General features: G+C 43.2%; 1 protein-coding gene, 1 non-coding gene and 1 pseudogene across 2 annotated transcripts in view; 2 read left to right on the plus strand and 1 right to left on the minus strand.

Moving 5' to 3' along the window:
• Positions 1 to 13,995, plus strand: part of LOC126267806 (sodium/potassium/calcium exchanger Nckx30C) — a 1,385,039-nt gene that overhangs the window by 1,079,166 nt on the left and 291,878 nt on the right. The gene's annotated exons all lie outside the window — the stretch shown is intronic.
• On the plus strand, positions 1,662 to 1,736 carry Trnas-cga (transfer RNA serine (anticodon CGA)). Its single transcript has one exon. It is a non-coding gene; the product is annotated as a tRNA-Ser (tRNA).
• Positions 10,612 to 10,729, minus strand: LOC126268299 (5S ribosomal RNA; annotated as a pseudogene).

Here is a 13,995-nt window from a genome sequence, read left to right on the forward strand (position 1 = left end):
ACTTCGGGGGACTACTAAATAAAAAAATAAAAACAGAATAAATCTAAATGTGATGAAGTATAAAATTTAAGTAAGCTAGCTAGTGACTGGAATACTCTCTCTCAAATTCTGAAGGTGGCAGGGGGAAAATACAGGGAGCGAAAGCTATTTACAATTTGTACAGAAACCAGATGGCAGTTATAAGAGTCGAGGAACATGATAGGGAAGCAGTGGTAGGGAAGGGAGTGAGACAGGGTTGTAGTCTCTCCCCGATGTTACTCAATCTGTATATTGAACAAGCAGTGAAGGAAACAAAAGAAAAATTCGGAGTAGGTATTAAAATCCATGGAAAAGAAATAAAAACTTTGAGGTTCGCCGATGACATCGTAATTCTGGCAGAGACAACAAAGGACTTGGAAGAGCAGTTGAACGGAATGGATAGTGTCTTGAAAGGAGGATATAAGATGAACATCAACAAAAGCGAAACGAGGATAATGGAATGTAGTCGAATTAAGTCGGGTGATGCTGAGGGAATTAGATTAGGAAATGCGACACTTAAAGTAGTAAAGGAGTTTTGCTATTTGGGGAGCAAAATAACTGAAGATGGTCGAAGTAAAGAGGATATAAAATGTAGACTGGCAATGGCAAGGAAAGCGTTTCTGAAGAAGAGAAATTTGTTTAACATGGAGTATAGATTTAAGTGTGCGGAAGTCATTTCTGAAAGTATGTGTATGGATTGTAGGCATGTATGGAAGTGAAACGTGGACGATAAATAGTTTGTTCAGGAAGAGAATAGAAGCTTTCGAAACGTGATGCTACAGAAGAATGCTGAAGATTAGATGGGTAGATTACGTAACTAATGAGGAAGTATTGAATAGGATTGGGGAAAAGAGGAGTTTGTGTCACAACTTGACCAGAATAACGGATCGGTTGGTAGGACATGTTCTGAGGCATCAAGAGATCACCAATTTAGTACTGGAGAGCAGCGTGGAGGGTAAAAATCGTAGAGGGAGACCAAGAGATGAATACAGTAAGCAGATTCAGAAGGATGTAGGTTGCAGTAGGTACTGGGAGATGAAGAAGCTTGCACAGGATAGAGTAGCATGGAGAACTGCATCAAACCAGTCTCAGGACTGAAGACCACAACAACAACAACAACAATCTAGCTAGGAGAAGTAGGCACACATGAAAACAACAATATCAAATCGTTGAGTCTAAGTCTTAATTAATTTGCTCCGAACAACTCGCAATATAGACACAGTCGTCAACAATGCGTGCCCTGATGCGTCAGCCGTTCTGGTCGCTGCATTTCGCCACGCCCCGCGCGCCGTATACCGCGCACAGCGCGACTCACGCTCGGGGCTTAATGAAGCGTGAGGTAGTACGCTGTCATCAAACCACTGAAGGACGTAGGCCTCGTAAGGGTAAAAATCGTAGAGGGAGACCGAGAGATGAGTACACTAAGCAGATTCAGAAGGATGTAGGTTGCAGTAGGTACTGGGAGATGAAGCAGCTTGCACAGGATAGAGTAGCATGGAGAGCTGCATCAAACCAATCTCAGGACTGAAGACGACAACAACAACAACAAGTTCTGCAAGGTTCGCAGAAGAGCTTCTGTAAAGTTTGGAAGGTAGGAGACGGATACTGGCAGAACTAAAGCTGTGAGCACCGGGCCTCAGTCGTGCTTCGGTAGCTCAGTTGGTAGAGCACTTGCCCGCGAAAGGCAAAGGTCCCGAGTTCGAGTCTCGGTCGGGCACACAGTTTTAATCTGCCAGGAAGTTTCACTTATGAACTACTTAACCCTTTCGTGGGCAAAATTATTAAGCAGTTTTTTTAATGAATGGATTGCAGATAGTAGTTAACAAATAGGTATATTTACCATACAGAATTTCAAATTTCCTACAACTGTGAAAGTGAGGTCACACAACAAGGAGGGACGTATTCTTCCCACTGCCCTTCCTTGAAGGCAAATGACAAAAACAACTTTTTCAATATATGTCATATTTATTTGATAAATTTACTTCTCTTGTTACAATGATTGTTCACAATTACTTGCCATGAAATTTTCTGAAAGATGGGTCTATGCAAATTGGTATTTGACAATATGTACAAGCACAGCGAGTGCACTTTTCCGCAGCTTTGGTACTACAATGACGGCATGTCCAATTGTTTTCTCCTAAAATGGGTTGATGCTACTCTACAGCCACATGACGAAAATCTTCAGGTACTTTACCCCTTTTTGCCAGAAAGACAGGTTTTTGACCACGCCTTTTTCGGGATGAGAAGCCAGCGATCTATTGTCTGGCTAGATGGATCCTGTATGTGAGCTGATCATGCTGTCCACTTTCTCTTTTACTTATTTTCCACAGGATAAAACTGTTCACTGCAGCAACGTCCACCAGGAAATAAAATATTCTGTGCCACCATTTTACAGAACGTCTGCCAATAATAGCAAACTTTTATCGTAATTGATCAAACTTATCGACACCACCCATTATTTTGTTGTATTCTGGCACAACTTCAGGACAAAAAAATCTCTGTACTAGTACCATCCTTGTTTTTCCTTTTCACTGTGGCTGTTTCTCATGGGTCATGAATTGACTACAGGAAAGTGACTGGACGGTTATCCATCCATTTTACTGCAGAAATGGCTCCTTTTGTTTCAAACTGGAATTCTCCTCGTTCCAATTTTATGTTTTTCTTCATAAATTTGGGTAAATCAAAAGTATTTACCTTATACTATAGCTTTGAGAAAAAAAGTCACAAAATGTCACGCAAACAGCACTGAAAGGCTCCTCTACAGAGCAACACTCAGCTACACAATGCCTCTGCGCAAAGGTACAGCAAAAACGGCGGGAACTTCCATTGGAAGTAGTACCCTATACTGTTCACTAGGTGGTAGCGCCGTACAGAGTGGGAACTGTGAATCCCACGGGACTAGCAGCGAGTTCATTATAGTGGGAAGCATGTTTCCCACGGCTCACGAAAGATTTAAAGGGGCAACACATATTAAATATAGTGTAAAAACTAATGTAAAAAAAATGACGTATAAATGTGTAGAGAAATAACTGCTCAAAGTCTTGGCAGGCCATATGGTACTGCAGCAGCATCGATGTCGATATTATTGTAGGTTGGCAGCATCAGGAAAAATCTGTGTAAGGTGCGAAGTGGTCTATTTCTGAAGAAAAGAAATTATGTTCGATTTAAAGAAACGTTGTCGACGATGTTGTTAGAGGTGGACCATACATACAGGGTTAGGATGGGATGAGAAAGGAAACCACCGACGTTCTTATCAAAGGAACCATCCCAGCTTTTGACATAAATGATTTAGACAGACCTCAGGAAACCTGAACTGGATGGTAATATTTCAATAAGGTGATGTTCAATAGCCGTAAATTATTTTATAAAATGCATTTTAACCATCAACTGCTTATTTGTCGCACTTGCCATCTACCAGTATCGGTTATAAAACATCATCAAGGATGTTAGGTACAACAGATTTGTTAACTTTTAACTAATCTGTTGTACTCTACATCCTGGATGATGGTTAATAACCGAAATCGGTACATGCGAATGGCCCAAAAATATCAGTTGATGGTTAAAATGCATTTTATTAAAAAAAAAGCTGAACTGGATGGCCGAACAGGGATCTCGACCACTATTCTCCCGAGGGCTTGTACAGTGTATTATTGCACCTATTGCTGGGGATAGGTTACTAGGCGCTGGCGCTTTTAGGCATGGCTGATGTCAGACTGGAAATGTGTGGGCAAAATAGCGATGGTTTTTGTGGAAGCAGTGTACACGCTCAGACGGGAGATGGGGACGGGTGGGTTTACTAGCGTACCTTGGTGAAAGGAATTGCGGTGTCCACAGAGAAAATGTTTTGAAAAATTGTCGATAGTAAGCAAATTATGATTTTACTAGTAGGGGGAGACGACAGAAAGGAGATGGGAACGTGTTCGAGCTTTCGTGGTGCTATAGTGTCAGAGTGACACAGCACGTAGTACACTTTCTGTCCTAGAAAGTAGGGTAAATGTGACACAGCTATTAAACCTTCGTACATGGACGTTGTCTATAGTTGATGCATTCGCGATGGCTCCGACCGGCGGGTACTGTGCGTTTGGTGAACCTTCCGCTGATTGTGGTATCGCTTGTGTGGCCTGCTTTAAGCCCAGAGATGTGAACGCCCGGTGTCGACAGAATGCCGAGCGCCAGGGCAGCGTCCTACAAAGGCGTCCGATGGAAGAATACGAAGAAATCGTGATGGTGGCACCTGACTCTCGGAGGCAGGCTAGCACGGACAACAGCAACGCTACATGCAGCGAACGTACTGCCCCTAAATAAAGTAGTTACTGCTAGCGGCGTCGTGTCCTGCGGTTATGTTGCTGACGCCTGGGATTGCGGCAACCCGCGGCACAGCTCTGTGCCGTTGGTGGTTGGCACGCTATCGCCAGCCGAGGTGGCAGCAGAATTCATGTCAACAGATGATTGTGGTCATTTATTTGATTCCTGCCTCCTGGGCTAAGTTGTTCGTGAGGTGCGTGAGATGTGCTCGTACATAATCGTCTTGAAATACGGATCCAGATTCGAAAGGTGGAATGTAGGACTGGGTTACAGGCCGGAAAACCTTTGTCTTGATACTGCACAGTCTGGCGCTAGGATTTGCACAGTCTGTATAGGAAATAGTAGTAAATAATAATTGTGATGCTGTCACTGTTGGTTGGTAATATTTACTGGCAAAATGCAACCTAACACTAGATTGCGTACTTACGGCTATCCTGTGTGGCCGTTTTTCAGTACGACTTGAAAAGAGAGAGAGATTATTAATAGATCACCGATGTGTCGGTTCTTGAACGTGTTCAAAAGACATACTGATTGATTACTTGAAGTGGTTTTCTTAATTGATCTAGTGCCCCGGACTCCCTTCATGCAACCAGAATCTTCGATGAAAATACCTAAGGAACCTGTTTGAATATTAAAATGGAAATGAAAGCAAATTATTGGAATTTCGTAAGGAAAAGATTAACAGATCGGAAGTTGAACACATTAGCGATCTCCCTAATACAGTCGAGACACCGCGATAAAGAGCGAACCTGTAACAAAGCTCATATACACTTGAACATAATTTTTGGTCAGTAAAAGAAAAGAATAAGAAGAAAATTACTGCAGCGTAAAATATTAATATATTTTGAAACAATTGGGTTTAAACTTCTGGACGATGACACATACACAATAAGTACATGACTTACATATGATATTTCTTTTGTACATGGCGCAGTCCAATTACTGCTGCTCTATCAGTCCGTTCCTTCTTAAAATTCAATGTCCTAGCGTGCACGTAGGTACATTATATCTTCACCTGAGTTATCGAAACGTTTGTTTGTCGTTTCACATAATTTTTACACAAATAAAAATACAACTTGTAGCAATGCTATGTAGTACGTCTTAACATGTCGGCGACCAAATGTGCAAGGGTTAATGAAGTCTCTAGAATATTTCTTAAAAATGATAGATTGTTCTTTCTTGCTTCGCAGCTTCTTGCTATCAAGCGCTGCGGCAATGATTTTAAATATCTGCGCCTAGCGGGTCATAGTGTTTATTTAAAGTATTTAATCGCTGGACGCGCGTCTTGGTATAGGAGCACATTATAAAAATATTTCGTCTCTTTAGCCTCGCGCTGTGACGCTTAGCGTCTTTACGAACTACAGCTCGTCGGCTGCACTTTTCTTTTATGACAAATACCTCATATGCAAAGTATCTGAAATCCAATAATATTTCAACAGCATCAAACTATGTACTATGACACACGTCTGACATCCGTGTATAACACAGACTGATAACATGACGGACCTACCCGCCTGCTGAAACTGGGGGACAACATTCCTTACAGGTGCATTCACACCTGATCGCCTACACACTCTTTGCTGAGTGTCATGAGATGTCAGACGAATCCTACGCTCGTAGGTGAAGAGGACCGGCTCCAGCAGTCCAGATTCCATCCCAGATGTTCCGTTGCTCATGTTGCTCATCATTATGCTGGGAAATTTTGATTCTTTTCATAATGAACGTCAGGGTGCCAAACTGATCGTCTAGGCACGGTTGCGTATCGTCTGCATCGACACAGGCCTTTCAGTTGCTTACACAAGGTGTGTAGAACTGACCTCATGGTACCTACGGGCCACTATTTTTAGGCAGCAATCATACATTTCAGAAAATCGTAACTTCTAAACTAGTAGAGAGAGATCATGCAGATTTCTGTGAAGCGTTTAGCGGCTCTTCGATGTGTGCCGCACTCGTCGCTAGTATATAAGGCAATATTAGAATTCTGCTCAGCACTCCAGCATCAACATTAATGAGGGCATTACTGATTCGTGGACGACGCGTAGCAATGCCATTGATCGGCATTCTACACACGCGATCCTTGACGCAACACCACAGAAAGAATTCCAATCGCGAGAGCGCTGGTGCCATGAGATGGGACCATTCCCATCTATCCAACTATCAGGAAATGTGTCATTCAGCACATCCTGCACGTTCAAACTTCAATGTAGTGGCACACATCATGTTGGACGACAACGGAAGGCTGCAGCTCTTCAGCCTGTAGCAACAACTGTTCGAATATGTCCAAGCAAACACTCCCCACTGTTGTTTTCTCTGCGAAGAAAAATGGGCCTATCCCCCCATGTTTATTAGACCACACCAAGCATGAAGCTTTTGGCAATCACAAATACGTTTAAGTGTGTTTTGTGGGATTTCGGAGCAACAGTTCATATGGTGTGGTGATTAACATGTGCAGAAGTGTGCAACGTTGCTTCATCTGAAAACAGACACTTTTCATGTAGACATTGTAAGCATTTATGGAGGCTAGCACTAAACACGAACGATGGCATTTCCAACAGAATACTAAAGGCTTGTTCCTCACAAGTAAGTTGGATTCTCAGCCACATATGTAGTAGGTCACTGAAACAGGGAAATTTTTCCAGATAGACTGAAGTAAGTTATCTACATCTACATCTACATCCATACCCCGCAAGCCACCTGACGGTGTGTGGCGGAGGGTACCTTGAGTACCTCTACCGGTTCTCCCTTATATTCCAGTCTAGTATTGTTCGTGGAAAGAAGGATTGTGTGTATGCCTCAGTGTGGGATCTAATCTCTCTCATTTTATACTCATGGTCTCTTCGCGAGATATACGTAGGAGGGAGCAATCTACTGCTTGACTCCTCGGTGAAGGTATGTTCTCGAAACTTCAACAAAAGCCCGTACCGAGCTACTGAGCGTCTCTCCTGCAGAGTCTTACACTGGAGTTTATCTATCATCTCCTTAACGCTTTCCCGATTACTAAATGATCCTATAACGAAGCGCGCTGCTCTCCATTGGATATTCTCTATCTCTATCTGGTACCGACCTCACACTGCTGAGCAGTATTCAAGCAGTGGGCGAGCAAACGTACTGTAAACAACTTCCTTTGTTTTCGGATTGCATTTCTTTAGCATTCTTCCAATTAATCTCAGTCTGGCATCTGCTTTACCGACGATCAACTTTATATGATCATTCCATTTTAAATCACTCCTAATGCGTACTCCCAGATAATTTATGGAATTAACCGCTTCCAGTTGCTGACCTGCTACGTTGTAGCTAAATGATAAGAGATCTTTCTTTCTACGTATTCGCAGCACATTACACTTGTCTACTTTTAGATTCAATTGCCATTCCCTGCAACATGGGTCAATTCGCTGCAGATCCTCCTGCATTTCAGTATAATTCTCCATTTTTACAACCTCTCGATATACCACAGCATCATCCGCAAAAAGCCTCAGTGAACTTCCGACGTTATCCACCAGGTCATTTATGTATATTGTGAATAGCAACGGTCCGATGACACTCCCCTGCGGCACACCTGAAATCACTCTTACATCGGGAGACTTCTCTCCATTGAGAATGACATGCTGCGTTCTGTTATCTAGGAACTCTTCAATCCAATCACACAATTGGTCCGATAGTCCATATGCTCTTACTTTGTTCATTAAACGACGGTGTCAAGAAACACGGCATCTACCTGGGAACCCGTGTCTATGGCCTTCTGAGTCTCGTGGACGAATCGCGCCAGCTTGGTTTCACACGATCGTCTTTTTCGAAACCCATGCTGATTCCTACAGAGTAGATTTCTAGTCTCCAGAAAAGTCATTATACCTCGAACATAATACGTGTTCTAAAATTCTACAACTGATCGACGTTAGATATATAGGTCTATAGTTCTGCACATCTGTTCGACGTCCCTTCTTGAAAACGGGAATGACCTGTGCCCTTCTCCAATCCTTTGGAAAGCTGCGCTGTTCCAGAGACCTACGGTACACCGCTGCAAGAAGGGGGGCAAGTTCCTTCCCGTACTCTTTACGGCTGAAATCATCGATGCAGTAACCACTTTATGATCGCTGATTCCCTGTTCTGCGTTTACTGTTTCAAATAGTTGGGGTCTTTTTGTCACCAGATGGTCTAATATGTTATCGCCAGTCGGTTCTCTGCTTAACTGCTCAAGGTACGTTTCAGATAAAGCACTTAAAAAATGTCACTGTATTCTTTGTACCTGCCACCCGTTACGAACGTTTGAATCTCCCAGTCTATATCAGGCAAATTGAAATCTCCACCCAGAACTATAACATGGTGGGGAAATCTACTCGAAATATTTTCCAAATTATCCTTCAGGTGCTCAGCCACAACAGCTGCTGAGCCAGGGGGCCTATAGAGACATCCAATTACCATGTCTAAGCCTGCTTTACGTAGCCGTGACCTTCACCCAAATTATTTCACATTTCGGATCTCCGTCAATTTCCTTCTATACTATTGCACTACTTATCGCTATAAACACGCCTCCCCTCTTCACTGTCCAGCCTGTCTCTGCGGTTTACATTCCAATCTGAATTTAGAATTTCATTAGTGTTTACATTTGGTTTCAGTCAACTTTCTGTTCCTAGTGCTATGTGGTCATTGTGACCGTTTATTAATAAGAGCAGTTCTGGGACCTTTCTGTAGACACTCCTGCAGTTTAAAATTAGCACATTAATATGTTATTCCCTGTTGCATTTTGCCTACTCCTACCTTGCCGTGTCTCAGGTGGCGTCTTGTCGGGCCTAGGGAGGGAATTTCTGACCTAAAAAACCCACATGTGCACTCCACACGTACTTCGCTACACTTGTAGCCGCTTCCTGCATGTAGTGCACGCCCGACCTCTTCAGGGGGACCCTACATTTCTCCACCCGATAGTGGAGGTCGAGAAATTTGCATCCCAGATCTCCGCAGAATCGTCTGAGCCTCTGGGTTATGCCTTCCACTCAGCTCCAAACCAGAGGACCGCGATCGGTTCTGGGAACGATACTACAAATAGTTAGCTTAGATTCCACCCCGCGAGCGAGGCTTTCCGCCTTCACCAACTCCGCCAACCGTCCGTATGAACTGAGGATGACCTCTGAACCCAGGAGCTGAGCAACAATTTGCAGTCGGGTACACTCAGTGCTCTCTATCACCGCCGGCAGGGCCTCCTCCACATCTCGGATAAGACCCCCCGGCAAGCAGACAGAGTGAACACTGGCCTTCTCCCCCTTTCCGCTATTTCCCTAAGTGGCTCCATCGCCCGCCTAAAGTTGGAGCTCCCAATCATCCCGTGTGCCTCCTCGGGCCTTGCTGAAGGAGCGGCCACTTGTCCACTCACAGGCAGAGCGGACGATGCCACACGGCCAGCCTCCACATTGACCCTCCGCCTCGTGCGCCGCGAACGTCGCTGAAACCGCCACTCCCCTTGAGGAGAGGGTGGCCCAAACGCTGTCTCGACAGCAGGGAGCAGGGACAGTGGGTGAAGCATGTAGCACCTGGGGTGTACCATGCGACGCACCAGACTACCCCCCCTCCCCCCCACTGCCACTGCACTCCGAGGCAGCAGCCTGAAGACGGCTGACCGCGGCCATCAACACATTCAGCTGTTCGCGAACAGTGGCCAGCTCCTCCTGCGTCCGTACACAGCAGTCACGCATCCTATCCATCCTATTGTTAAACCATTGCATAATTAAGGGGATAGTGTGATGCCAACAGCTAAGGTCCACTCTCACTTCTGATAGCTTTATCCAAAATTCTTGAAAAAGTAATGTATTCAGGAGTGGTATCACATATGTGTAAAAATTAAGTACTAACAAAATGTCAATTTGGATTTCAGGAAGGCTTGTCAACAGAAAATGCTGTATGTACTTTCACTGATCACATATTAAATGCATTGTATAACAAAACTTTACCCTTTGGGATATTTTGTTATCTGTCAAATTCTTTTGATTGTGTGAATCATGGAATCCTTCTATATAATCTTAAGTATTGTGGTATGATTGGGACAGTGTACAAATGCAGAAGGTTGAAATTAACAGTACAGATATACTATACTCCGTCCGGACAGGCTATGAAGGCCCTACGGTACCGACCAGCCGCCGTGTCATCCACACTCCACAGGCATCACCGGATGTGGATATGGAGGGGCATATGATCAGCACAATGCTCTCCCGGCAGTGTGTCAGGTTCCGAGACTGGAGCCGCTACTTCTCAATCAAGTAGCTCCTCAGTTTGCCTCACAAGGGCTGAGTGCACCCCGCTTGCCAACAGTGCTCGGTAGACCGGATGGTCACCCGTCCAAGTGCTAGCCCAGCCCGACAGCGCTTAACTTCGGTGATCTGACGGGAACCGGTGTTACCACTGCGGCAAGGCCGTTCGCTAACAGTACACATAGTCTGCAAAAATCAGCAGAATCTTCTAACTGTGGCGGTATCAAGAATGGTGTCCCACAGTTTTCAATCTTGGGTTCCTTATTGTTCTTAATATATATTAACGACTTGCCACTCTATATTCATGAAGATACAAAGCTAGTTCTTTTTGCTGATGATACAAGTATAGTAATCACACACAACAAGCAACAATCAGCTGAGGAAATTGTAAATAATGTCTTTCAGAAAGTTATTAATTGGTTCTCTGCAAATGGACTCACACTAAATTTTGAGAAAACACAGTTTATACAATTCTGTACGGTAAATGGCATAACACCATTCACAAATAGAAACTGTGAACAGAAGTCCGTTGCTAAAGCAGAATACTCAAAATTTCTGGGTGTGTGCATTGATGAGAATTTGAATTGGTAGAAACACATCGATGAGCTGTTGAAACGATTAGGTTCAGCTACTTATGCTATTAGAGTTATTGCAAATTTTGGTGATAAACATATCAGTAAATTAGCCTACTCCGTCTATTTTCAGTCACTGCTTTCACATGACATCGTACTTTGGGGCAATTCGTCATTAAGAGAGAAAGTATTCATTGCACAAAATCGTGTAATCACAAAAAATAGCTGGAGTTCATCCATGATCACTTTGCAGACATCTGTTTAAGGAACTCAGGATTTTCACAGTACCTTTGCAATACACATATTCACTAATGAAATTTGTCATTAATAACCCATACCAATTCAAAATTACAGCGAGGTGCATAGCTACAACACTAAAAGAAAGAATGATCTTCACTATTCTGGATTAAATCTCACTTTGGTACAGAAAGGAGTCAATTATCCTGCCACAAAAATCTTTTATCATTTGTCAAATAGTATTATAAGCCTGACAGATAGCCAACCAACATTTAAAAGCAAATTAAAAGAATTTCTGAATGACAGCTCGTTCTACTCAATAGATGAATTCTTAGATATGAGTAGTAACTGTAAAAATTAAAAAATAAATAACTAAATAAATAAAAAATAAAATAAAGAAAAATTTATTTAATTATTTTGTGTAAAGAAAACTTATGTTTATGTGACACGTTCCACATCATTACGAAATGTCGTATTCAAGATGTATGGAACCAGTATTAATGTATGCATGCACTTGAATGCACATTGCAGAGGAAGATCGTTTCGCTGTAGAGATTAGATTATTTGTATATTTTACGCAAAAACGGCGTATTACGCAGTAAAGTGTAGCCCCTTTTATAACACTTTATGGACAATTGGTCTTCTGTCCTTCAAAAAAAAATGGTTCAAATGGCTCTGAGCACTATGGGACTTAACATCTTAGGTCATCAGGCCCCTAGAACTTAGAACTACTTAAACCTAACTAACCTAAGGACATCACACACATCCGTGCCCGAGGCAGGATTCGAACCTGCGACCGTAGCAGTCCCGCGGTTCCGGACTGCAGCGCCTAGAAACGCACGGCCACCGCGGCCGGCTCTTCCGTCCTTCAATTGGCATGTTACATCACGAGATGACTTCTGGGGGCTGTGATGAAATGCTACTTGAGACACGGGGCACAGGGGGACGTCCACGTCTAGGGAGGTCATTGATACTGCCTGTTATTCAACTATCTCATTAGGGCTGTCTTAACCGGTGTTTACCTCGATAACTTCGTCGATAATTCCACTGGTCTGTTGTCACTTTCTTGCTCTTCATTGCATATCTCCAACAAAGGACATAGGAGAAAACTTTGAGAGCCGCCAAACGTTTTACAACAAACAGCGATTCTCTCTTTGTAAGAGGTCGCAACTACTGATTTATTGAAATTATACTGGGACCTCATGGGCGCTCTGTACAGCACTTGTCGCTCCACTACGTTCTCCTACTGCTTCTATCACCAAAAATCCTCACTTGAGACCGTCTGGTAGTATTGTTCGGAAATCATAGGATGTCATCAGTAACATTAAACGTTTGGGTCAGGCATGAAAGTGTGCTCATACAGCCTTATAGTTCAGATGGCTTTTCGCAGTACGCATAAAACCGAGCTCTGAGTGCTGGTTGGAACAATTTTTTAGTTGTTACTAGATATTCGTTACATTTCAGGTTCTGCCCAAGCGATTTGCCCTCGTATCACTTAATGTCATTGCATATTTATTGATTTCATTCGCATCGACCTATTCAATTCAGTTCAGTAGAATCAACTCATATCACTTAGTCTTACAGAAAAGACGAAAGGTATAGCGAATACACTTCGATACAATTAATAGCGAGCAAATAATTGCCCACGGTCAGAGGGAGGTGGTCGACTGTTACCTATATCTCCAAATCACCACTGTGGAGCAAATCTGATGGAAAAAGCCTAGACTGCGAACCCATAGGATCGTAATCTTAAGTTTCCGATAACGCTCAACCAAAACAGCACCTGACCTGGCCAGATAACTGGGAGGTAGCTTCTGGGCCATATATGTCGTGTCAAACTGCCTTCTGTTGGCTTTGAGGAGTCACCCAGCAGCAAAGTACAAAGTTATCTCACCGAATGTGGAGTCTTGCTAGTCCTGAGTGTACTCCGTAACTTTGAGGTGTTGACCACCTTTTTCTGCAAGCCTTGTAGTAAGGGGCCGCTTGCTTTCATCAACGTTCTCGTCTGGGAAAACGTCATATTTGGACGATATGTGCCTCTCCATTTGATTACTAGGGAGACTGTGACGGGTGCGGTCTAAAGACGACGTCTTACGTAGTGACGTGTGCCTTCTTTGTGTTACATGTGCTCCTAGTATCCTTCTGACGGCTGGTAAGGACCAAACACGAAGGACTGTCCTGGTGAACGAACACCTAAGATATGAGTATATTCCGTGTCTACAGTGAGCAGTTCGCCACCGTACCTTTACCCAACTGAACGTGCATGGGACGCTCTAGGTCGAAGGATTTATTCCCAAACAGCACCACCGAACATTTCGGGGTTTTGGCGGCCGCTTTTCCCGTAATTGTAGGCGATACTACAAGCTATATTAAAAAATTTGACATAAACTGCTCAAAAACATATGGTATCATTCTCAGAACATACTTAGTTTGTTGTTTTCTAACTGAAAACCTCTTTCTCTTTGTCAAAACATCATATGTTGCCTTACAGAGTATCTATGTAGATGCAGAATCCGCACAGAAATCACTTTTTATCATTGCATCGTTATTTATTTTAATCCTATCAATTCATTCATTTCATCTGAGTGGATCTATTCTATTTTATATTGTACTAGTAGTTACTGTAT

The sequence above is a fragment of the Schistocerca gregaria genome, chromosome 4, assembly GCF_023897955.1.
Source record: "Schistocerca gregaria isolate iqSchGreg1 chromosome 4, iqSchGreg1.2, whole genome shotgun sequence".
NCBI classification, from domain to species: Eukaryota; Metazoa; Arthropoda; class Insecta; order Orthoptera; family Acrididae; genus Schistocerca; species Schistocerca gregaria.